Here is a 22,769-nt window from a genome sequence, read left to right on the forward strand (position 1 = left end):
AGAATGCCTTTGCAGCCTCTCCTCCTGTCCAGACACCATACATCCCCAGCACCACTGCACAATGGTTCATTTCACAGAGGTGCGAGCGGGAGGGACATTCGCATCCATATGCAGAGGCTGCCGATACATCGGGCAGCGAGAGAATGGGGGAGAGCGCAAGATGGAGAGCGTGCGCGGTGTGCCATTTCAATGCATGTATTTATATCCTTCACAGACGCAGCATCCCTTTGTAAAGCCATGGAGCGTGTATAGTCAGGGCTGTCAGTTCAGCGGCATGTTACAAGTGTTTGATATGGAGATTTTGGCAGTGGGAATGGATGTACCTCACTGAGAGGTTTATGTAAAATGACAGCTTCTGGAAAATGAAGCACTCAGACAAAAAAAAAAGGTACAAACAAAAGCGAAGAGAAGGCTTCCGCTCAGCGAGTCCAAAATGGATTTCTGCTCCATGCCAGCCTGCACGCAGCTCCCAGTCACGAGGCTGGAGTCAGGGAGCACATAGCTCCAGCAGGCATCTCCCCAGCTGCACCAACCCCCTCGCCCGGGTTTCTCTGGTTTGACTTCACACTCATGCTCCCCCTCCTCACTCAATCACCCCGCTTCCCTTTAACTATTCCTTGTCTCCTTCCCCCTTGTTTTACTGACCGAGTCTCTTGTCACTGAATGCTGAGTGGCTGCAGGAGGGAGAACGCTGTTGCCAAGAGATCCAAGAACATTTTTTGCAATGTGTTTGCCCCCTCCAGTTTTCAGGATGGGGGTGGGCGGGTCACCAACTAGTCCTTCGTGCAAGGCTGAGAATTGCAGGGAACTGCCCTTTCTTCAGAAGGCAGGAGAGTCTCCCTGCAGAGGGTATGCGTATATGCAGAGGCAGAAACCCACAAACCAACCATCCCAAAAAGGCAGGCAGACACCATGTTCTAGTTGGTTTTGTTTTAAGAACAGGCAGATGCCAATCACTCCCTCTGAGCCTCCCCCGGCAATTCCATGGTTGGCAGGGACGCTGCCCTGAGACAGTCCAGTCAAGGGCAACCGCTCCTTGACCCGGCAGCAGTCAAAGAAAAGCAGCGGCAAGAAGCCAGTAAAAGTCCAGTTTCACGACACAGCAAAGCAGGAGGATCTGGCTCTTACATTCACATTTTGCACCAGCTCATGAGACTAGCGATTTACCTTTCCCTGACAGTAAGTAAGTGGAAGCACAACCAACAGCAACACAATATAAATACGGCCTCTCACCCAGCCCCAAAAATAGGGAATCAAATACCCTACTCGCCACCATTCACGTCTATTGAACTACAGAATGTCACGCCCCTCCTGCTACCCACCAGGGAAAGGCCTCCCATCATCCATTTATTCTAAAGCAAAAGGCTCCCAGCCCAGCGGGACTGGTGATGGAGCAGACGCATCCTAGCCCTGGGCCAGCACCTCTCACGTGGGGTGAAAAGCTGCTCGTGTTCCGCTTTGGGCAGAAACCGGCAGGAAGTCGCCACAGTCAAATGTTTCTACACATAACAGAGGTCAAGAGACGGGCAGGATACCCCCAAAAAACCCGCTACGCAAGTCAGTCTCCAGCTCATTCTAAATAAGATCCCAGAATTCATCTGACTCCCTGCCCAAGGATCAGAGCTGAAGGGAATACCATCTTCCAGCTCCTGGGGAGAATCAAGAACATGTTGAGGCAAAGTCCAAAGTGTTCCTTACGCTCTCCCCTCTCCCACCTCCCCATCTTTCTAGAAGTGAAGTGGCGGCTCAGGAGAGGGAGAGAGCATGCAGATTTCAGAGCCTAGAATAAGGATGCTGCTTCCTCTACCAAGCAATTTGCAGGTGGATAACAGACAATGCTTACCAAGGCCATTGCAGAAGACAGCCCTTGCTCTATAACAAGTCAAGGACACCCACAGATTTATGACCCTCAGGAGCACCCCATACGCCGTGAAGCAAAATGGTCTTTCTGAGCAGCCTTCACCTTCTAACTGCCACGCCATAAAGGCTTCAATACTGTGCAGGGAGAATTCTCTCTCACTGGCTCAGGCTCTTGCTGCAGCAGCTGCAGACCCTTTTGCTTGTCACGGCATCAACTCCAAATCACTATTTCTTCCTGGGCTACCATAAGGCAACCAGCATTCAAGAGACACTCTTCTGCCCATGGAATGCAAGAAACCGTGCCAAAGAGATCACCTGTCTCTGGAACAGGTTCGTGGACCTCTAGCTAAGTGGCTCCCAAACTCTACATGCAACCGTACAAGTTTTGGTTATTGAGCCCTGGCTGCAGCAGCCAGCATCCACCACCTCCCATTCCAACGGGGCTCGGGCACCTCCAGTCCCTGCAGGTCAATGGGAGAGTGCTTTTAGCTCACGCTCTGTGGCTAGCTACAGCACTCGAGCAAGCAGAAAGCAGCAGCAGTGAGTGGGATCCCCCTACACACACACACACATCATAGAGGTTCACCCTTATAGCAGGAAAAGGGAGCCTAAGACACTAGCTACGAAAGCTTCAGTACCAATAGCAGGATGTGTCCCAGCGATGGAGAACCTCCCTCCTGGACGACAGCACTAGACAGAACCTGCTGCGTTGTGCAATTAGCCCCTGCACAACGGACTCTGCATTCCAGCTGCTTCTCCAGCGCACAGGAAGGAAAAGAGGTGTGTTTCTGAATGGTCCTGTCCCTGACACAACAGGACTTTCCAACTGAAGTTCCATCCCTCAAGGTACAGCTGATCTAAACAGCCTTGATGCTCAGCTCACTGCTCGTGTGAACAGACATCCCATCTGAGCAAAGTGACTCCGAGCCTGGACCAGAATCCTTGCCGCTTCTGTGCCCGGACTCAGACTCCAGTGTCCCAAGTATGTGCATTGGTAGGTATACACCACATATAAACACGCTCCTATACATGACACACCCCGTGTGTACAGAGCTATAAATACCTAAATATGCAAGACCAAGAGTGACAGTAAGGGCTATAGGTCAGTTGCATTTTATAGATTATATAGAGATAGACGCACGCACACTGAATTCTCAACAGCCTGGTATACAGATTTTTAAAGGGGCCCAGGAAGACTGCTTTGATGTCTCTCACATGTTAACAAGAGCCAACAAACAATTCCTACTCCCCCTGCGTGCCCCACTCACTTGCCCCTTCAGCCCAACCCTCTCCTTGGGCACCATCACAACGACTTTCTTACCAAAAGCGGTAACAACACTTGGGGAAAGTATTGTGAAGGTTTGGTCTGACTCCAGCACCAAATATAACTGAAATGATCGGTGCTGGCGTTCGCTCATGGCACCATGGCTATAAAGCTTTGGAAGGCAGAGCTGACTGGATTCAGGACCAGATCTGTTCTAGTTCCAAAATCTAAAGGATTTGCTACATGGAGATAATTACTGACCAAGCTTAGGCCATCCACGTGAACACTGAACAAGAGCCCTTGGGTGTAATCGGCCCTTGCTCTCCTGGATCCTCTGCAGGCCAGAGGAGTGTTCACATTTGTTTCATTTCCATCTCTCATCACCTGCTGGCAGGGGAGTACCAGCTCCCCATGGTCCCACCCCTAGGCAGCAGCATTCATAAATCAGCTCCCTCTTCTGCTCATTTACAATACCATCATTTATACTGAACCACAGGTGCGCACAGCACATCAGAGGCAGAGGAGCAGACAAGCTCCCTGCCGCAAGAGCTTACTTTCTAAATGAGACTGCTACCAGGAAACAATTATAACAGACCACCGAGGGGTGCTGCTCCAGGGACACAGACTCCACATTCATCTGCCCCCCCTCGGGAGTTGTCACCACGGACCCTGCCAAAGCAGGGACCAGAGCTGGAGAATGACGGGGAGGAGCACTTCAGAGGGGGGAAAAGGAGGCCACTTTATCTCCTTCCTGTTCAAACCCTGCATCCCCGAGATCTTAGCTCAGGCAATTCCTCACTGGGCCGGAACCAGTCCTCTGGCTGGGCTTCTCAAAGAGCCATGGGGTGGGGGGCCTGGAGCAGGGCATCTGAGGAGGGCACTGGAAAGAGTCTCAAACTGGCACCACCCACATATGCTGCAGCTGGCCAGCAGTTCAGGAGCTTGCTTATAAGAAAGCTGGACCCCTCTCCCCAGGGGAGTAACCTTGGAGAGAATAAGCCTGTGGCATCTTCGCTAGAGGATGGGTCACAGCAGAGGGGAAAGCAGGACAGACAAAACCATGAACCCAGCTCTGCTGCATACACGCCTACTTCCCACTCCCTGCGATCAAGTCCTGCCGTCCCCGCTCCCCGGTCCCCACCATAATGTGCAAACCAAGGGCTTACAACACCAACTTCACTAGAAACTTCCCTGCTCTGCACCTTGAGCAAAGAGATTAAGGATCCCCAACACCTCCAGCATCTAATCACTACTCTCAGAGCCACAAGAAGCCGGATAATTAACACTGGGTTCCTTGACATTCTGTCTCACAGGACTGCATATTAAACAGCCTGGCTGCTTGTTTGGCGGCTGCTGTCATGGCTCACACGGTGATAAAAGTGGGTGGGCGGCTGTGCAGATATGAGAAGAGGAGGGGTAGGAGGGTCGCCTGAGAGAGACAGATGCAAAAAAAAAAAAAAAATCTAGAGAAAATTAACATTGATACCCCAGTCTCAGCAAAGCAGCTGCACCCCCAACTCAACACCTTTGGGGGGTGGACAGGTGCACCTCCAGCATGTGCTAGCTGCTTAGCTCTCTCTCTCTCTCTACCCTTCTTCCACCTTTTTAGAAGCTAAACTACTTTTGTGTTGCAAAGGTTTAACACATGCATGCGCATGTGTTTTTACTCCAGTCTTTAAATGGAGATCTTTGCCAAGAATTTACAATTCCCCTGTGGCCTCAATCTTGCAAAGATTGCTTTTTTAACACTGTTGGGCTTTAATTCTAATAAGCCTCCTCTTCATTACAGAACCAGGTCACATTGCCTTGACACTGCAAGAAAATATTTCACCAAGAGAGGAAAAGGGATAAAAAATAAAGAAAGAGGGCTAAAGGAGAGAGAAATAAAAGCAAGTCATTCGCTTAATCTGGGGAAATTTTTAAAATAGTGAAAGAAGGGAACGGTCAAGCAGTGTGGCTGTGAGAGGGGAGAGATGTTTGCCCAGGGCTCCAATTACACACCCAAATTCTTAGAAATATTTCTAGTTAGGGTCTCCTCCCCCTGCCTTTGCTGCTTAAAAGTGACAGGAGAAACTGGAGAGGGAGCATGACAAAACTTTGATCGACATAATGAGGACAAAGTTCAGCTTCTGTCCTGGACAGATGGCTGTTATTACTAGTCCAGTGCACTCCACATTACCTGAGCGAATTCACCGGCCGGTGCAGCAGGGAAGGGAAGCAGCACAGGGGAAGCAGCAGCTCGACGCACCGGCAAGGCCAGTTTTCCAGAGCCCACAAAATTGATTGGGACTTTCGGGGGTGGCGGGGGGGGAAGATTTAAAATTTGTTTTCCATTAGGGAGGAAAATCATCCAATCCCCACCATTTTTTGTTTTTAAAGTCCCCCACCCCCCTTCACCAACACACACGATCCTGGTCAGACAGATTTCAGAGAAGCAGGGGTTTGCTGCCCTGGAATAGCACTGCAACATTGTTTTGCCTGGCTCAGGACAAGTTATCCCAAAAATCTCCTGTGTTGGGCAGGAGCTGGGGACTGCTTTCCCTTCCTTCTCCAGAGGAGCCATCCTCTGCTGTCCTACATCACAGCCATCACCATGGAAACACGGATATACCCTATCTCCCTGTGTCTCCTTAACTAGATTGTTATACTACACAGCCTCTTCTGCCATGGAGGGGAGGAGGAGGGGATGGGATGTTTGGGAACCACTCTTCTGTGCAGGTCTGAACCAGGACTCCTGGGTTCTATACTCAGCTCTGGAACCAACTTGCTGTGACCTCCCTGCTTCTCTATCTGTAAAATGGGGTTAATATGACAGAAGTGATGCCAGGCCTAGAAGTTTGTGAAGCACTCAGAGACCCTGGGCTTTGGGAGGAATGTTACGGAATACATTACCACACACACTGCATATTCGAGGAGGGCAGCCACTCTCTCTACAGGAGCCAGTGAGCCACAGGAACACGGCCACGAATACGAGAAGCTATGAACTCCACACTGGTTTGAGCCCATGTGTTAGCGAGCAGATACATTAAGCGTGAGCTTTGCCAAGTGAAAGTCTTGAAGGAATTTGAAGTCTTTAAACCATGATTTCAGGACATCAGTAACTCAGCCAGAGGTTAGGGGTCTATTACAGCAGTGGGTGGGTGAGGTTCTGTGGCCTGCCATGTGCAGGTGGTCAGACTGATGATCATGGTGGTGCCTTCTGACCTTAAGATCGATGAGTCTAATTTACAAGGGACTGAACGCTCTGCAGATGGCTATACATATGGAAGCCATTAAACTAACTCCTGGGGAGAGCAAACATCCGCTCAAGTCCTCACTCAGCTGCGCTGCTCTAAGGACTAGATTTTCAGAAGTGCTCAGAACCCAGCAGCCCCCACTTTTTAAAAACAGGCCCCAAAGGCATTGGGTCTCCTGCAGCAGGTTATCAGAAGCAGCCAGGACCGTTTCCTCCTCCGTATCCTCCTTGCACCAGCAGAGGGCCAGAGCAAAACCTGGTGTAGAACAGCAGCTCCCCGCTTTCTTTCCAGTTTTAGAAGCAGGCTGCTCCTCTGGTTTCCCTCTGTTCTTCAGAGCACAACAAACTATGTTCCCTCCTGGGGTCAGAAAGGCAGATCTGCGGAGAGCCTCCCCCTGCACAGATAGGAAAGGGTCTTTTCATGAACAGGAGAATATCCCAGTATGAGCCAATAAATGATGACTGGTGCCCACAGCCACAGCTTGGAAATAAGTTACTTTGGAAGTACTTTGCACCTCTAATGCTGCACCCCTGCAGTGACAACACAGGAGCCAAGGCCCACTGCAGCAGAGCGCGTCCCAATTCATGCCAGAGTGAAATTCTACCACAGCACGCAAGGAGCTTCACAACATGCAGCAAATTGCAGCATCTAAGTAGGCCACATGTATGAAATCAGCATAAACAACATGCTGCAAAAGCTAACTTACATTCTGGAGGCTGATGCAAATACATTCATGCACGTGAGCTACAAACCAACAGCAATGGTCAGACAGGCACTCACAGAGCAGGCTAATCTGCCCATCCCTTCGAACCACTCCACTGAGCCCCAACACTCCAGAGCGGGGACGGGGGGCCAACCTGAGCCTGAGAAGGAGCCAGAATTTACCAATGTACGTTGCCAAAGAGCCACAGTAATACATCAGCAGCCCCGGATCAGATCCCCTGACCTAGGTCCCAGCACCTCCTTCCCACAGGCGGATCCAGGGCCGACTCTATCGTTTTTGCCGCCCCAAGCAATGAAAAAAACCGTCGCCGCCGAATCGCCACCACAGACGGCGGAAGAGAGAAGCCGCCACCGAATCGCCACCACTGCAGAAACGTTGCCGCCCCTTTCTGACTGCAGCCCCAACCACCTGCTTGGAACGCTGGTGCCTGGAGCCGGCCCTGCACCGATCAGCACCTCCCCACACCTCCCCATGAGCTGTTTCCCGGCGTACAGGAGGCTCTGGGGGGGAAGGGGGAAGAAGCGAGGGCATGGCAGGCTCAGGGGAGGGGGTGGGAAGGGGTGGAGTGGGGACAGGGCCTGGGGCAGAGCAGGGGGCTGAGCAGCGAGCACCCCCCGGCACACTGGAAAGTTGGCGCCCGTAGCTCCAGCCCCAGAGTCGGTGCCTAGACAAGGAGCCGCACGTTAACTCCGGAGCCCCAGGTTGGCCCCCCCTGCTCCAGAGGGCCCAGGGAAAGCAAGAAGCCATTTCCATAACCCCAGGTCCCCAGCAGGAAGCCCCATCTATCTGGACAGACTGGAACTCAGCTTCCTCCAAAGTAGGTGCTCTCGGTATGGGAACGGGGCTCAAACAACGGAACTTTGTTACGGCAGCGTGTTTCTCTACTACTTACAGCTAAAGAAATGTAATAGCCAGCCCCTCCCCATGCTCCCGATGAACACAGAGCAATCAGACAGCTAGGTCACTGGCTGGGGTGCTCTGCTCCCACAGAGAATGGCACCCAATGGGTGCCAGTTTCTCCCACTGGATCTGTACAATACTGCACCTGCTCAGCTCCAGCCAGACCGTGTCCACCCCCACCCCCAGTTCTCAAGTATGCCCCCTAAGGCCCATCCTCTGAGCAGCTCCTCAATGAATGCCTGGTGCCCATGTGAGAAGGGCTATTGGGACAGGAGTCCCAGTCCATTTGCAAAGCAGCCTCTCCCCTCACCAGCTCCCACAAACAAGCTCACAACCTGCTATTGTTCCCCTCCGTACATCCCACATTTTCCACAGGAGGCCCCATCCAAAAGAATTCCAAATCCAGTCAAACGGCGACAGGCTCAGCCAGCAGCAACACACTGCATTTGACGTCCCAATACTAGGCTCTGTGAGAACAAGGAGCTCCCCCAAACCTAACAGATGGAAAGCAGGAGTGCAGGTGACAATGAGCAGTGTGCGAAGACACCCAAGTTACAAGGCTAGCTCATATGTCCTGTCAATCTAGGAGTTATGTTCACCCCTCCCTGTGGGCATGACTGTGTCATAGGCTTTCTGGAAAAGGCATTACAGGTCCCATCAGATAGGGGCCTAGGCACAGGACTAGGCTTGGAGATGGGGCAGGAAGAGGACAGCGGGGCGGTGAGCTGCTGACAGGTCAAACAGGAGCTGGAGAGTGCAAGGCCTTGCAGGCTACAATATGGAGCTTAACCCTGATGCAGAAGGTGAGAAGTCGGCCGATGGATTTGGTGAGAGGACTGGACAGCCATAGCAGTGGGTGAGACAGTCAAGTCTCATGGACACACCTCAGACAGAAAGAAGAAGGCCAGGCAAGCGTCTCCAAAGCCCAAGGAGGAGGTTTCAGTTATCAAGGCAGGATATGGTGGGGGTCGGGCAAGGATTTGATGGCTGGCATGGACATTAACGTGAAGCAAGGAAACCAGCATGCCATTAACTACACCAGGGTGTGAGCAGCAGCATTAGAAAAGTGCCAGCTGAGCATGGTGCATCAATTTTGCATTGAATTTACAAAGACAACAAGGCAGTATGATAGCTCTGCTGGGAGGAGAGGAGAGAGGAAACTTCTCTCCTCCACCCCCGTCCACCCTCCGTTCATCAGGACCTGAACACTGCATTTTAAGTTCTCTCTGTTCTTGGCTAGAAATAATTATTTTAGAGTGGGAGAGAAATTCTGCCACCCCCAATCTCTCAAAACACTACATTAGAATATCCCCTTCCATGATCTCTGAACTGCAGCTTTCCTCCACACAAGAGCACAAACAGGATTTACGACTGAGTTAGACTAGGGAAGCTCCAAATGGAGATGTTTTAATTCTTAATGCTAACAGCTGCACTTAAGGCAAGACAGGCATGGAAGCCATGCCTGGGAGTAACCATGGCAACTTCACAAAAGTTAAATAAAAACTACTTTTTTAAAAAAAAAAAGATAACAAGGTCCCTGAATCACGCTTTATCAGCCACACTGCTACACAGATCAAGACACAGCTAGCTCAGGATTCCTAATTACCTTTGCAGTACATTGTATATAGGTAGATTGTAAATACAGTTGGACCCCTCTTTATACATGGACATACGCATATTATATAAAACGTGTTCACACACAGACACAGAGTTAATTCAGGCAGGCCCTCGAATTCAATGACTCCACACTAACGGTAGATCTACAAAGGGTGTTTAGAACCTTGTGCATTGGGAGGCCAGGATCCATTGCTCTTAATGGTATGTGTCCACCATCCATACGGACACCCACAGATACAAAAAGCACTGCAATTCTGCTGCCCGTTAGCCAAACCATAGCTATAACATTACAACTGTGACATCACAGATGTGTGAGGTCATCTTTTTAAAGAGCAGAAAACCCTGGAACATTTAATAGTGTCTCAGCCAATAAGGCAGCAGTTAATTAAATGACAACTTCTCCAATCAGTGCACACTGATCTTGATGTCACACCACTATCACTCAAAAAGCAATTCCACCACTGTCCTGAAATCAAACCATATGCTGTTAAAGACACCCAAACTTTTTTCCTTCGGAGATCAAACCAATAACTGGTAGGAAAGCAAAGACATTTCCAGTCTGTAAATGGGGAGGACACTTGCCCTCCTTTGGAAAGCACTTGGAGAGCTTGACTGAAAAGCATTCTAGGGGCTGAGCAGCACAGAATATCAGGATTGGAAGGGACCTCAGGAGGTCATCTAGTCCAACCCCCTGCTCAAAGCAGGACCAATCCCCAATTTTTGCCCCAGATCCCTACATGGCCCCCTCAAGGATTGAACTCACAACCCTGGGTTTAGCAAACCAATGCTCAAACCACTGAGCTATCCCTCCCCCCATAATTTGAAAGCAGAATTTTATAAAGCTCAATTAAAACGTGCAATGTGGATCAATTATGAAAAAGCCACAGGAAGACTATAAATAAACCTACACATATTTCAGAGCACTGACAGCATCTCCAATCACTTTGTTCCCTCCTGGTAGGCAGTTACCTGTATAGCACTGCACATGTGCAATCAGAACTGATGTCCAGGGCTCATTCCTGGAGATGCTGTATAAACACAAGACACTGATGTTTCAACAAAATTCTTCTGTGCTTCCCATTTACCCTCCCACCTACTCTTCTGTACAGTTCCAGCCCTGGGAGGAGTGAGATGGGAAGGTCTCCTGATCCTAATTTGATAGAAGAATTTGAGTCCCCAAAATAAATAAGTTGAGTGCATTAGAATTTCTGTAACTCAGACTTGCATGAATTTCAAACAGAGCATGCTCTGTGCCTTTAAAGCAGACCTGCTCAGACCTTTAAGTGAAGGTGACTGATTTATTCTGACTATTGCTCTCTTCCAACCATGCAGTACTTTAATTGTCCATCAGTGGAGCAGGAAAGAGTTGTAAATCTTTGTTCCATGTTCCTTGGAGCTAAACACCGCTTGACCTCCACTTGCCAATCCCATTCACCTGCACCCATGCTTGACGGTGGGAGGGAAGGCTCCTGGCAAACAGATCACTAGACTCTCCCAACCCCTGGGGTCATTGCAGAGAAATGCTGCACAGATGAGGTTTATCAGTGCAGCTGGGAAAAGGGGTGGCAGAGATCTGCAGTGTTCTAGGAGCTACAGCACAAGGCTGCACTCTCTGAGCGACCACACCTCCCCTCGCAGTCCGTCCACTCTGTATCAGGGAAATTCTCATGGGGGGAAGAAGCCTGGTGGAATTTTCTACACGCACAAGTCACGCGGTAACCCGACGAGGCCTTGTCTGCACTGGGGCTTTGTCAAGCCGTAGTGCAGCCCCCGAGCGCAGAGAGGAAAAGGCGCTGTTTGCGCTGATGGAGTTCTCTCTAGTTTCAAACAAATCGTGGCCAAGAGCAGCGCAGCCTGTACCGGCAGGGCTACACCGGGGGCTGGCCACGGGTGCACTATCAAATCTGTGCGCGAATAAATGAACCCTCGCTACAGAGGCCGGGCTTCTGACGGTGCATGACGGATCTGAGACAGGGAACTGGGAAGCCAAGGCACTAGTTATCTAGGGTTGTGGTACAGCACCTAGCACCAGAACATCTGGAACCCTGCCCAGTAGGCACAGCTCCAGGCAGACTCTCATAGAATATCAGGGTTGGAAGGGACCTCAGGAGGTCATCTAGTCCAACCCCCTGCTCAAAGCAGGACCAACCCCCAACTAAATCATCCCAGCCAGGGCTTTGTCAAGCCTGATCTTAAAAACGTCTAAGGAAGGAGATTCCACCACCTCCCTAGGTAACGCATTCCAGTGTTTCACCACCCTCCTAGTGAAAAAGTTTTTCCTAATATCCAACCTAAACCTCCCCCACTGCAACTTGAGACCATTACTCTTTGTTCTGTCATCTGCTACCACTGAGAACAGTCTAGATCCATCCTCTTTGGAACCCCCTTTCAGGTAGCTGAAGCAGCTATCAAATCCCCCCTCATTCTTCTCTTCTGAAGACTAAACATCCCCAGTTCCCTCAGCCTCTCCTCATAAGTCATGTGTTCCAGTCCCCTAATCATTTTTGTTGCCCTTCGCTGGACTCTTTCCAATTTTTCCACATCCTTCTGGGAGTGTGGGGCCCAAAACTGGACACAGTACTCCAGATGGGGCCTCACCAATGTCGAATAGAGGGGAACGATCACGTCCCTCGATCTGCTGGCAATGCCCCTACTTATACAGCCCAAAATGCCATTGGCCTTCTTGGCAACAAGGGCACACTGTTGACTCATATCCAACTTCTCGTCCATTGTAACCCCTAGGTCCTTTTCTGCAGAACTGCTGCCGAGCCATTCGGTCCCTAGTCTGTAGCGGTGCATTGGATTCTTCCGTCCTAAGTGCAGGACTCTGTACTTGTCCTTATTGAACCTCATCAGATTTCTTTTGGCCCAATCCTCCAATTTGTCTAAGTCCCTCTGTATCCTATCCCTGCCCTCCAGCGTATCTACCACTCCTCCCAGTTTAGTGTCATCTGCAAACTTGCTAAGGGTGCAATCCACACCATCCTCCAGATCATTTATGAAGATATTGAACAAAACCGGCCCCAGGACCGACCCCTGGGGCACTCCACTTGATACCGGCTGCCAACTAGACATGGAGCCATTGATCACTACCCTTTGAGCCCGACAATCTAGCCAGCTTTCTATCCACCTTATAGTCCATTCATCCAGCCCATACTTCTTTAACTCTCATCCACCGTCAAACACAGGGGCTAGAACCAGGGGTGCTGCTGCACCCCCGAGTTTGAAGTGGTTTCCATCATATGCAGGGTCTACAGCTTGGGTCAATGGCACTCAGCCCCCGCCACCGTCACATTGTTCCAGCACCCTGCTCTCAAACGTGTTTTGCAATAAGTGTTTTCTGTAATGTGTCTATGTAACCAAATGTTATTACTTCAGATAATAAAAAGTCCTTTTTCTTAAAACAAGAGTGTGCCAGTAATTACTTGTAACCAGTTTGGATTGGAGCTGAGTGCAGTCTTGGCAAGTTTGAGCAAAAGCAAAAGGAACATACTTAAAGTTCGCCAGCCTTTCCAAGTGATTAAACCTGTGTAATGTCAGTCTGGTCTCCAGCCCCAGTCCTGCAAGGAACTGCACCCAGACAGACCCCCGCATCCTTGCAGGGCCCTGTGGGGCTCCCCGAGGCAGAATTAATTACAGGATCAGGACATACTTTCCTGTATGGTGCCTATCATCATGATATCTCAGTTCTTCTCTTCCTCTCACACACACATCCTCCACCTCCTCCAAGCCAAAGTAGTTGCGGGAGCTTCAAGGTCTGAATACCACTACCAGTTTGGGTTTTATAAGTATACGCAAGATGGATTCTCCTGCACGATCTTCAACAGAAACCAAATAAGCTGCTGCTGAGTGCTGAAAGCATTCTAGCACAACTGGATGGATGCATGCCCTGTAGCAGTCATGAATAGGGTGACCAGACAGCAAGTGTGAAAGATCGGGACGGGATGGGGGGTAATAGGAGCCTACATAAGAAAAAGCCCCAAATTTCGGGAGTGTCCCTATAAAATCGGGACCCTAGTCATGGATCTCCTACCAGTAAGCTCATGGAAACTTTAGCGGTTCTGTTTCCAAATGGCAAAGGTGTTGTATCCAAGTGGCAAATAGCAAATTAAGGAAAAAGTCCAAGGAGAAAATAAAAAGAAGCACACCTTGCTCAGGAACATTCCTGCTCACTCTTGTGCTGAAGGGGCTAGCGAGCCAGCAAACCTATTCCTTTCCTCCTGCCAGCTTGGTTTCAAGACTGGTTGTGGCTAGCAGCCTGCTAGCAGTTCCCCTGAGCAGGGAGTGGTGGTGGTGTTACATGTACCTAGCAGAGCAGCCTGCCAAGTGGCTTTATACCACAGCTGTAAGCAAAGTAAATACAGAAGTGCCCTTCTGCCCACAATGGCCACAGCTAGAGTGCTGCAAGGAAAACCCAGGCTGAAAGGCAGCTCTTGCTAACAGGGTCTCAGCATCCACATGGGTATTTTGGGGACAGGAGTAATGACTGAAGAGGAGTTTTTAAACCTACATCTTTAAACTTATTTGCTAATTCTCCCTCCTGACACCACACAGATGGTTCCGCATTGAGGGGAGGGGTCGGGAGGTATGCAACAAGGCAAAGAGGATCAATAGCTACAGGAAAAGAATAGGAACTAGCAGACTCCTGGCTTTGACGGCGACTCCTTCTTTTGGTTTTGTTTTTTTATGATGGATAAAGAACGGATGGAAAAAAAGGCGGGGGGGGAGGGGAGGGGAGGCCCTTCCCTCCCTTCTGATTGTTTTATGCATTAGAAATTTAGGTCCTGTCCAGCCTGGAAAACACTATGCTGCCTAGAGAGCTACTGAAATGGTGACATGCCAGGAGTCTAAAGCGTGAGAGTTGAGTGTGGAAAGATTCATAGTCAGACAATTTAAAACTTTGTTTTTATTAAACCGAATTTAACTCCAGTGACCAATAAACGTCTCAGAGAAGGAAAATCTTTGTTACAGATTCAACCTCAGCCCCTTCAACTAGAGCGCAAGTGCCAACAATACACCCCCACACACACACAAAAATCATCCTGCAAAGCCAATGGACACCACTTATGATACGCCTGCTATTTCAAAGGTACGAAACAAGGGGAAGAGGGAACTGTAAAGGCTGGTAGCACTGGCCTGCCACATTACACCCTACTAGCAAGTGGAGATCCAGTGGGAAAAGGCTCTGCTGACTCACTGAGGCAGGTGGCTCATTACCCCACCCAGAGATAAGGGAGGGAGGCATTCCCTGGAGAAGCAAGGAACTAGAGTGTGGGCTGAGCAGTCCCCAGGGTGAAGAATCCAGAGCCAGCCAAGCCACAAAAGGAGCCACAAAAGGTCGGAGCCGATTAATATTCCCAAAACTCCAGGAAGGGGATGAGCTGGGTCACTGTGGACTGTGAATGAGTGTGAGAGGGCATAACAGCTCAGACACTCTTAAAAGAAACAAAACACCCACACACCCTTCATGTTCTCTTTTATCCATCTCAAAGAAGCTCATGCCATTTTAAAAAAAAATCCCCTGCAGGTCACCTTTAGCTGAGACACTGTCTCACCCTGAAACCTTAGGGAAGTCCCTAAGTTGCTAATACTTAGTTACCCCAGCTGAAAAAAGGGGTACCAACAAATCCAACCCCACAAGACCTCACTGAGACATGGACAAGACATCGGAGTGGGGCCTATGCTAGTATCTGGGAAAATTAAAGCATACAGAGAAAGAACTGGAGTACTTGTGGCACCTTAGAGACTAACCAATTTATTAGAGCATAAGCTTTCGTGAGCTACAGCTCACTTCCTCAGATTCTTTTTGCGAATACAGACTAACACGGCTGTTACTCTGAAACCTGTCATTATGCAAGGCACTGCATTTAGCCGTATGGAGTGGAAATCTATCAACTGCATGAAAAAACTTGTACAGATGCATCCGATGAAGTGAGCTGTAGCTCACGAAAGCTTATGCTCTAATAAATTGGTTAGTCTCTAAGGTGCCACAAGTACTCCTGTTCTTTTTGCGAATACAGACTAACACGGCTGTTACTCTGAAAGCATACAGAGAGGCACGCAGTGTGTACTTTTACGAGACAGGCTTCCCAACAGCAGCTATACCCCTTGAGTACACTGAAAAGAGTTGGGAATTGTAGCCAAGTAGAGATTCTTGCAAAATGTTCTGTTTCTGGTTCATAACCATATGTTCTTCCCTGAACTAGTGGAAAAACCAGGCTCTTCCTGAAGGTGAATGGACTTATTTGTGCCTTTTCACCAGCCTGTCTCCTCTCCACATCCTGGAGTTTTCAAGGCTCCTTTCTGTGGGTCAGAAGGGGTGGAGGCGAGGACACAGACCACAGCCATCTCCAGAAATGTTAGCAGGAAGGACAACGAGGCCTTGGCTGGAGTTCCTCCAGCTACAAGCTACGGGGAGAGTTGACCTCTATTGTTCTTCACACACACCCCACCTTTGTATGGTGCTTTGTGATACTCAGATGAAAGGTGCACAGTACAAAGTATCATCAACATAGTCATCTCCCAAACACCTAACATTACACTAGGATACTCATGGGCCCTCGAATCTCTACAGCCCCAAGCTCCTTTCGCCTACACTGTGCGTATGTCTCACCGCACCACCACTTTAGGCAATAGGTGGGCATCTCCCTTTGTGTGACAACTTCAGACCTTGTCCATCATTTTCTTACTTGCTTTCCATGGTTATCTAAAGAGAAATTATTTGCTGTAAACTCACCTCATGACATGCTAAATAAAAAAACAAAACTAAAGAACTTCCTTCATGTTTTGTATTATCTCAAATAACCTTCAAAGGCATTTATCTGCCATCAGCTGACGCATCTGAGAAACTGTGATGACAAACTAATTTAGTAAATGCAAGCAAGTAAATGAATGAGTGAATATACCCCATACTGAATGAGGTACCTCATGGTAAATGTCTTCAATGAGGACACTTATCCGTGTGCTGCCAGATGCAGCAATCCAGCCCTGATCCCAAAATCCTCTCTGTGCATGAGGACCCTGACACCCAAATGGAGTCCCATGGGTGGTGTGTCTGTGCAAATCCAATCAGGGGTTTAGTTCTCATGCGCCCATGCAACCACTAAGCTAGCAAACACCCTGGGCACCCACACCTAGCACACAATGGCAAACACATTAAACTGCTCCATCCAGAAACTTCATCTAACGAGGAAGACAAGAGACCTAATCGACAGGATGCGGAAGAAAAGCTATTACGAGACATATTGGAGGGAGAAAGCATAATAAAAGAGGTGGTCATGATGGCAGCCTAGAGAGGATGTTTCAGAGAAGGAGCCAACGCTGTGTTTGTTCTGCCTGAATATCCTACAAGCCTGTGACATAAATGTGATACTTGGGGCTCAGGTATCATGGTGAGGCTTGATCTACACTAGAAACGTATGTCGGTGCAATTACGTTGCTCAGAGGCATGGACAATCCACACTCCTGAGCGATGCCATTATACCGATCTAACCACTGGTATAAATAGCGGTATGTCAGCGGGAGGACTTCTCCCATCAACACAGCTATTGCCTCTCAGGAAAGTGGAGTACGTACGCTGAAGGGAGAAGCCCTCCCATCGGTGTAGGCAGCATCTTCACTGCAGCCTTTTAAGTGCTGACAAGCCCTGTGAAGTACATGCAAAAGAGAGTGAGTTTTTTAAAAGGAAAAAAGGGGGGGGGAGTGGAGAACTGTGTTAAGATGCAGACAGGCAGGATGTTTACAGAGCCAAGCTCCTTGTGAAGGAATAGGTCAAAGAGAGATCGAAGGAAACTGGGTTTCCAAGAGTGGGGACTTCATGGAAAACGCTTTCCCCTGCCCACCAGCCCTATTTCCAAAACTCACTTGCCAAATCCAGGACTCTGTCGGTTTCCTTCTTGTCTTTACGGGGGGTGGGGGACGACACACAGCCTTGCAGCAGACCCCCAGGAAAGGTAGTCCCCATGAAGGGACAGGAGACCTTTTGTTTCAGCTACAATTGCTTTGCTCCAGTCTAACGGGGGAGGGGGGGATTTTCACCTCCAGCATGCGCCTATTATCTCCTCAAATCCCAACATTTTAGAAGGGAAGTTTTTGTTCCCTATCCTGCGGATCCTTAAATTAATACATACAAGCTGCAGCTCTGAGCCCCCCCAGCCCAGGGTCACGGAAGGCTGTCCTGCCACTATCAGCCAACTTCTGAATGAGTTACTATCAGACTTTACCCACCTGCAGACTCATGAAACCTATTTCTGATGCTTTGAGATTAATGGCACTGCTGTTGGCCCACTGTGACCCCATCCCACAGCAAACCCCTGCAACCATCTATCCCTCGCCCTGCAAGGACCTGCTGGAACCCTGCAGCCAAGTCTTCCTGTGCCTTTTTCTACCAAGGCTTTCTGCTTCTACTTCCCAGAGAGGAGAGTTTATTTTAAACAAACTATGAATCATTTTATGCAGGGGAAAACTCAGCTCTGTATTTTCTCTGAATCGTATAGAAACAAAGCCCCTCTGATGCCCCATGCTCCTGGGAATGGGCTCCCAGCAACCAGCAGAACCTTCAGGCCTGCCAGCCAGCCCCACATGCTTTGCAAACAACTCCTAACCCTACAAAAATCATACAGATAATGCTTGAGGTTCATTTCTATTCTACACAACAATAGCCTCCATTTTTTGCTTTGTGTGGTTTAATCATGTCTCAACCATTTCATCCAAAAACCAGGAAGCTCTTTGGGGAAGGGACTGTCTTAATCGGTGTTTGAACAGCAGGCCTCCTGAGACCTCAGGACTGACTAGGACCTCTGGGAACAATTGTAATACAAATGATAATACACCTTCAATGTGATGTAAAATAAATCGCAAGCCCCGGGGCATCTGAGGAAATGCCATCCCGATTTTACAGAGTGCAAAGAGAAAGAACAGGACATTCCTTAAGTGTTAGGAGCCTCCCAAAATATGGAGCCACCTACAAGTACTCGCTGGCTCTTCTGACCCCCACCCCGAGAGCCTTTTATCCCTCATTCCCCAGCGAGAGACCACAACCATATCAATGAGGGGGAGACAAAACGAAGCAGCAGAAAATCACTCCTGCCCAAGGCCAGGTTTTCAAAGAGGCAGTAAGTGCGTTCCAAACCTTTATCAAAAGCAACTCAAAACAGTCAATGTCAGTAATGTCATGCTTACTGGAGCGAGAAGCAGAGAAATCCCTGCCCCCACCCCACACACACTAATGAAGTCTCTTCTGCTCTTCCCAAGGCAAGAGTTGTGCTACGCTAGCAAACCCTGGGTGCCCCAACTTGGTGGGGGCTGGAGTGAGGGGCACTTCACCCCTTTCCCTTCCACTGGAACAGCTGCATTATTTTACGCACCCTCAGCTCCCAGCTGCTCATGGTTTGGCAAGCATCTTTCATCATCAGCACAGAGCACCACAGGGAACAGGAGGGGTTCTCTTCTTTCTAATGCACTTCACCACTTAAAGCACATTTCTTCACATCAAATGCCTACATTAAAAGCTTTGGATGAAACATTCTCTATTTTGGTACTGTAAATATCGACCCACAGTCATACAAGTGGTTAAATACGTGCACCATATTTTTACATCTGCAGCATATATCAAGCAGGTGAATAAAAAGGCACCCTCTTTTTCCCAAAAGCAATGTTTCAGATTAACGCTGCAGCATGCCAAGCCTTGCTTAGAATGAAATTCCGACAGACAGGAGCATGCTTCCAGCAAAAAAGAAAAACCAAGGAAGCTGCACAAGCTTGGATTTATTTGCACCCCCATGCAAACTGTAGAAACTGTACATTTCTATTCCAAACCGTAGTATTCTGCCTTACCCGCTTCACCCAGTTATCAGAGGTATGCAGGCCAGAAGGGGGTCGGGGTTCTCAGGCACCCTCCCCACCCACTTTTCCCTCCTCTTTAATCAGTCTGCACTTCATGCAACTTTTTCTTTATAATTTACATTGACCTGGAAGGTCTGATTTTAATTAATGTAATATTCCTGTTAACAACAGTGCCTAATTAAGACATCCGTTAAGAATCCATAATGTAAACTTAATGAGGAGTTCTTCTGGGATTTTTTTGTGAACAAATAAAATGCTGCATCTTTGAACTTTAAAAAACAATTATTAATAGGTATATTAAATGAATTAATTGACAGGGACTTAGGAAAAAGCCTACCTAGTATCATCACTCCCTGCCCCTGGTAGAACTTCTCAACAGCAACTCCACTGCTTGAAGAAATAATTGGGAATTATCCTCAAGAGTGCTATAGATTTTTATGAGATTTATTTGTGACGTCGTCTACTTCTGGCGCCAACCCAAAGCTCCTCTCTCATGAGCAGCTAGACTACAGTTCATGGCAGGTTTAACTAGCATGCACTCTTCTGGTTCAGCTACCCATGTCTTCTCCAACTAGGAGAACCATCTTCTTCAACCATCTTTAAACCGAAAAGGAGGACTTGTGGCACCTTAGAGACTAACCAATTTATTAGAGCATAAGCTTTCGTGAGCTACAGCTCACTTCATCAGATGCATATCGTGGAAACTGCAGCAGGCTTTATATATACACAGAGAATATGAAACAATACCTCCTCCCACCCCACTGTCCTGCTGGTAATAGCTACTTTAAACCATCTTCTTCAACCCGTTCTCCTCCATCCCACCCATGCAGAGATATTACATCTTACAAACCAGGAAGACAGCAAACACTACATATCAAATCTGGGAAGGAAAGAAAGAAAGAAAAAGACAAGATACAAATTCACACAGTACAGTAATCTTCCACCACAGCTAGTATTTGGCTCTGCAGCTGGGCTTGCTAAAGTTATCACCTATTTCCCCTGAAGCTACTTTGCTCCAGACTGCCTTTAGGATGATTTCCAAGGGAAACACTCATTGTGTGCTTCCTGCAGAGGTGCAATAAAGTGTGTGATAACCGTGGGGGTCTGGTGCTGGAGGCACAACCCCCTCCGAAGCAGTACACCCTGGGATAGTATTGCAGGGCCACCGAGGGAGCTTTGCTCTCTATTGTTATTCTGCACAGCAACCCAACTTCTCTGTGAAGGCTGCAGAAGAAACAATAAAAAGGGCTTTGCACTGCACTCCCCTATTACGGCCTGTAACCTCCCAATGTCAACGAAAAAAGAGGGGAAGGGAGGAGGGGATCCACTGAACACAGTAACTTCCATCCTACAAAAAGCTTCCTTAGTGACCCTTTAGGAACAGAAAGTTCAGCCACTCATCAGCTTAGGAAGCAGAATCCCCTACGCCCCACTGCAGCTACTCTGACCCAGTCCCACCTGAACTCCACTGCCCAGGGTAGGCCTGACAGTTTCCTGGAGCAGGATTTTTAACAGGTATTTCACCTGAACACATTTCAGAAACTCGTGGACAGGATACCACTGGTACCTTAACTCCATATGCATCCCCAGCACTTTCAGAGCAATTCACACCTGGCACCTCTCTCCCCACCCCTGTGATTTACAACTGCATGCCAGGCATCACCCCTGGGAAGAGACTTCATGCTCTCCACTTGCCCAAGGCATCCATCATTCACCTCTGGAGCTGGACAGGCTGACCCTTCTTCTCCTGCCCCCTAGCTAACAAGCAGGCAGGGTACCCACATGCAAACAGAGGTACAGTAACAAGGCAGAGGAAGCAAAACTTGCACCCTATATCCCACCTCAGCATCCCGGTCACCACCCACCTATGTACACTATTATTAGGGGGCACAGCAGAGTGGGGGGAGAGCCTGAGTATCTCTGTGCCTCCCCCCGCAGTGTCTCCAGTGAACCATTTCCAGCGCCTGTCTTCACAGTCTGCTCCCACTCATCTGAGGGTGACTGGCATCCCCTCCACCCCCATGCCCTGCCCAGCATCCCCTCCAATGACCCCAGCTGGCACTCCCTCCCACCCTGTCTGGCACCCCCATACCCTGCCCCCATCCCGGCACCCCCTCCTGCTCCCATACCCTGTCCCCCACCCACCACCCCCTCTCACCCCCATGTCTGGCACCCCCATACCCTGCCCCCATCCCGGCACCCCCTCCTACTCCCATACCCTGTCCCCCACCCACCACCCCCTCTCACCCCCACGTCCGGCACCCCCATACCCTGCGCCCATCCCGGCACCCCCTCCTGCTCCCATACCCTGTCCCCCTCCCACCACCCCCTCTCACCCCCATGTCCGGCACCCCCATACCCTGCCCCCATCCCGGCACCCCCTCCTGCTCCCATACCCTGTCCCCCTCCCACCACCCCCTCTCACCCCCATGTCCGGCACCCCCATACCCTGCCCCCATCCGGGCACCCCCTCCTGCTCCCATACCCTGTCCCCCTCCCACCACCCCCTCTCACCCCCATGTCTGGCACCCCCATATCCTGCCCCCATCCCGGCACCCCCTCCTGCTCCCATCCCCTGTCCCCCCTCCCACCACCCCCTCTCACCCCCACGTCCGGCACCCCCATACCCTGCCCCCATCCCGGCACCCCCTCCTGCTCCCAGCCCCTGTCCCCCTCCCACCCCCACGTCCGGCACCCCCATACCCTGCCCCCCTCCGGGCACCCCCTCCGACCCCTATGCCCGGCTCCCAGGCCCCCCAATGCCCTGCCCCCATCCCGGCACCCCCTCCCCACGCCCTGCCCCCCAGGCCCCGCTGCTCCCTGCCCCGAGCGCGGCGGCGGCGGCGCCCCCCGAGCCCCCGGCCCGGGTCACTCACCTGCTCACGGGTCCCTGCGGCGGGGGCCGGAGCGCAGCCGAGCCCCGGGTGCCGAGCGGCATCTCCCGGGCAGCACCGGGCGGCGGCGGCGGGTCGGTGCCTGGCGAGGGAGGCGGCGGCGGCTCCGCGCTGCTCTGCGCCCACCCGGCTGCGCTGGGTCCCGGCGCACGCGGCTGCGCCCGAGCCGCCCGCCCCCGGCCGCCGGGGAGGGGAGCGCAGCGCAGCGCAGCGCAGGGGGCGGCGCGGGCCACACGTGCCCCGGCCCCTGCTCCCGCCCCCGGCCCCGGCGCGGGCAGGGAGCGGAGCCGGCGGCGCCCGGAGCCTCGGACCCCGCCTGGGCCGGGGGGGGGGAGAGAGACCCCCCCCGGCGCCTCGCCGCGCCCCCCTGCCCGGGCCCCCCCCCCCCGGCGCCTCGCCGCGCCCCCCTGCCCGGGCCCCCCCCCGGCGCC

General features: G+C 50.6%; 1 protein-coding gene across 4 annotated transcripts in view; it reads right to left on the minus strand.

Annotated features, from left to right (window-relative positions):
* Positions 1 to 22,466, minus strand: part of RBFOX3 (RNA binding fox-1 homolog 3) — a 358,296-nt gene extending 335,830 nt beyond the window's left edge. For 3 of the 4 annotated variants that reach the window (XM_073311003.1, XM_073311008.1, XM_073311004.1), the window contains exon 1: positions 22,321 to 22,465. The gene's annotated coding sequence lies outside the window, so the exon portion shown is untranslated. Of the gene's footprint in view, positions 1 to 22,320 lie in introns of all 4 variants that reach the window. The other variant, XM_073311011.1, reaches the window with a different exon arrangement.
* Positions 22,467 to 22,769: the final 303 nt, after the last annotated feature.

This window comes from Lepidochelys kempii, chromosome 14, assembly GCF_965140265.1.
Source record: "Lepidochelys kempii isolate rLepKem1 chromosome 14, rLepKem1.hap2, whole genome shotgun sequence".
Lineage (NCBI taxonomy): Eukaryota > Metazoa > Chordata > Testudines > Cheloniidae > Lepidochelys > Lepidochelys kempii.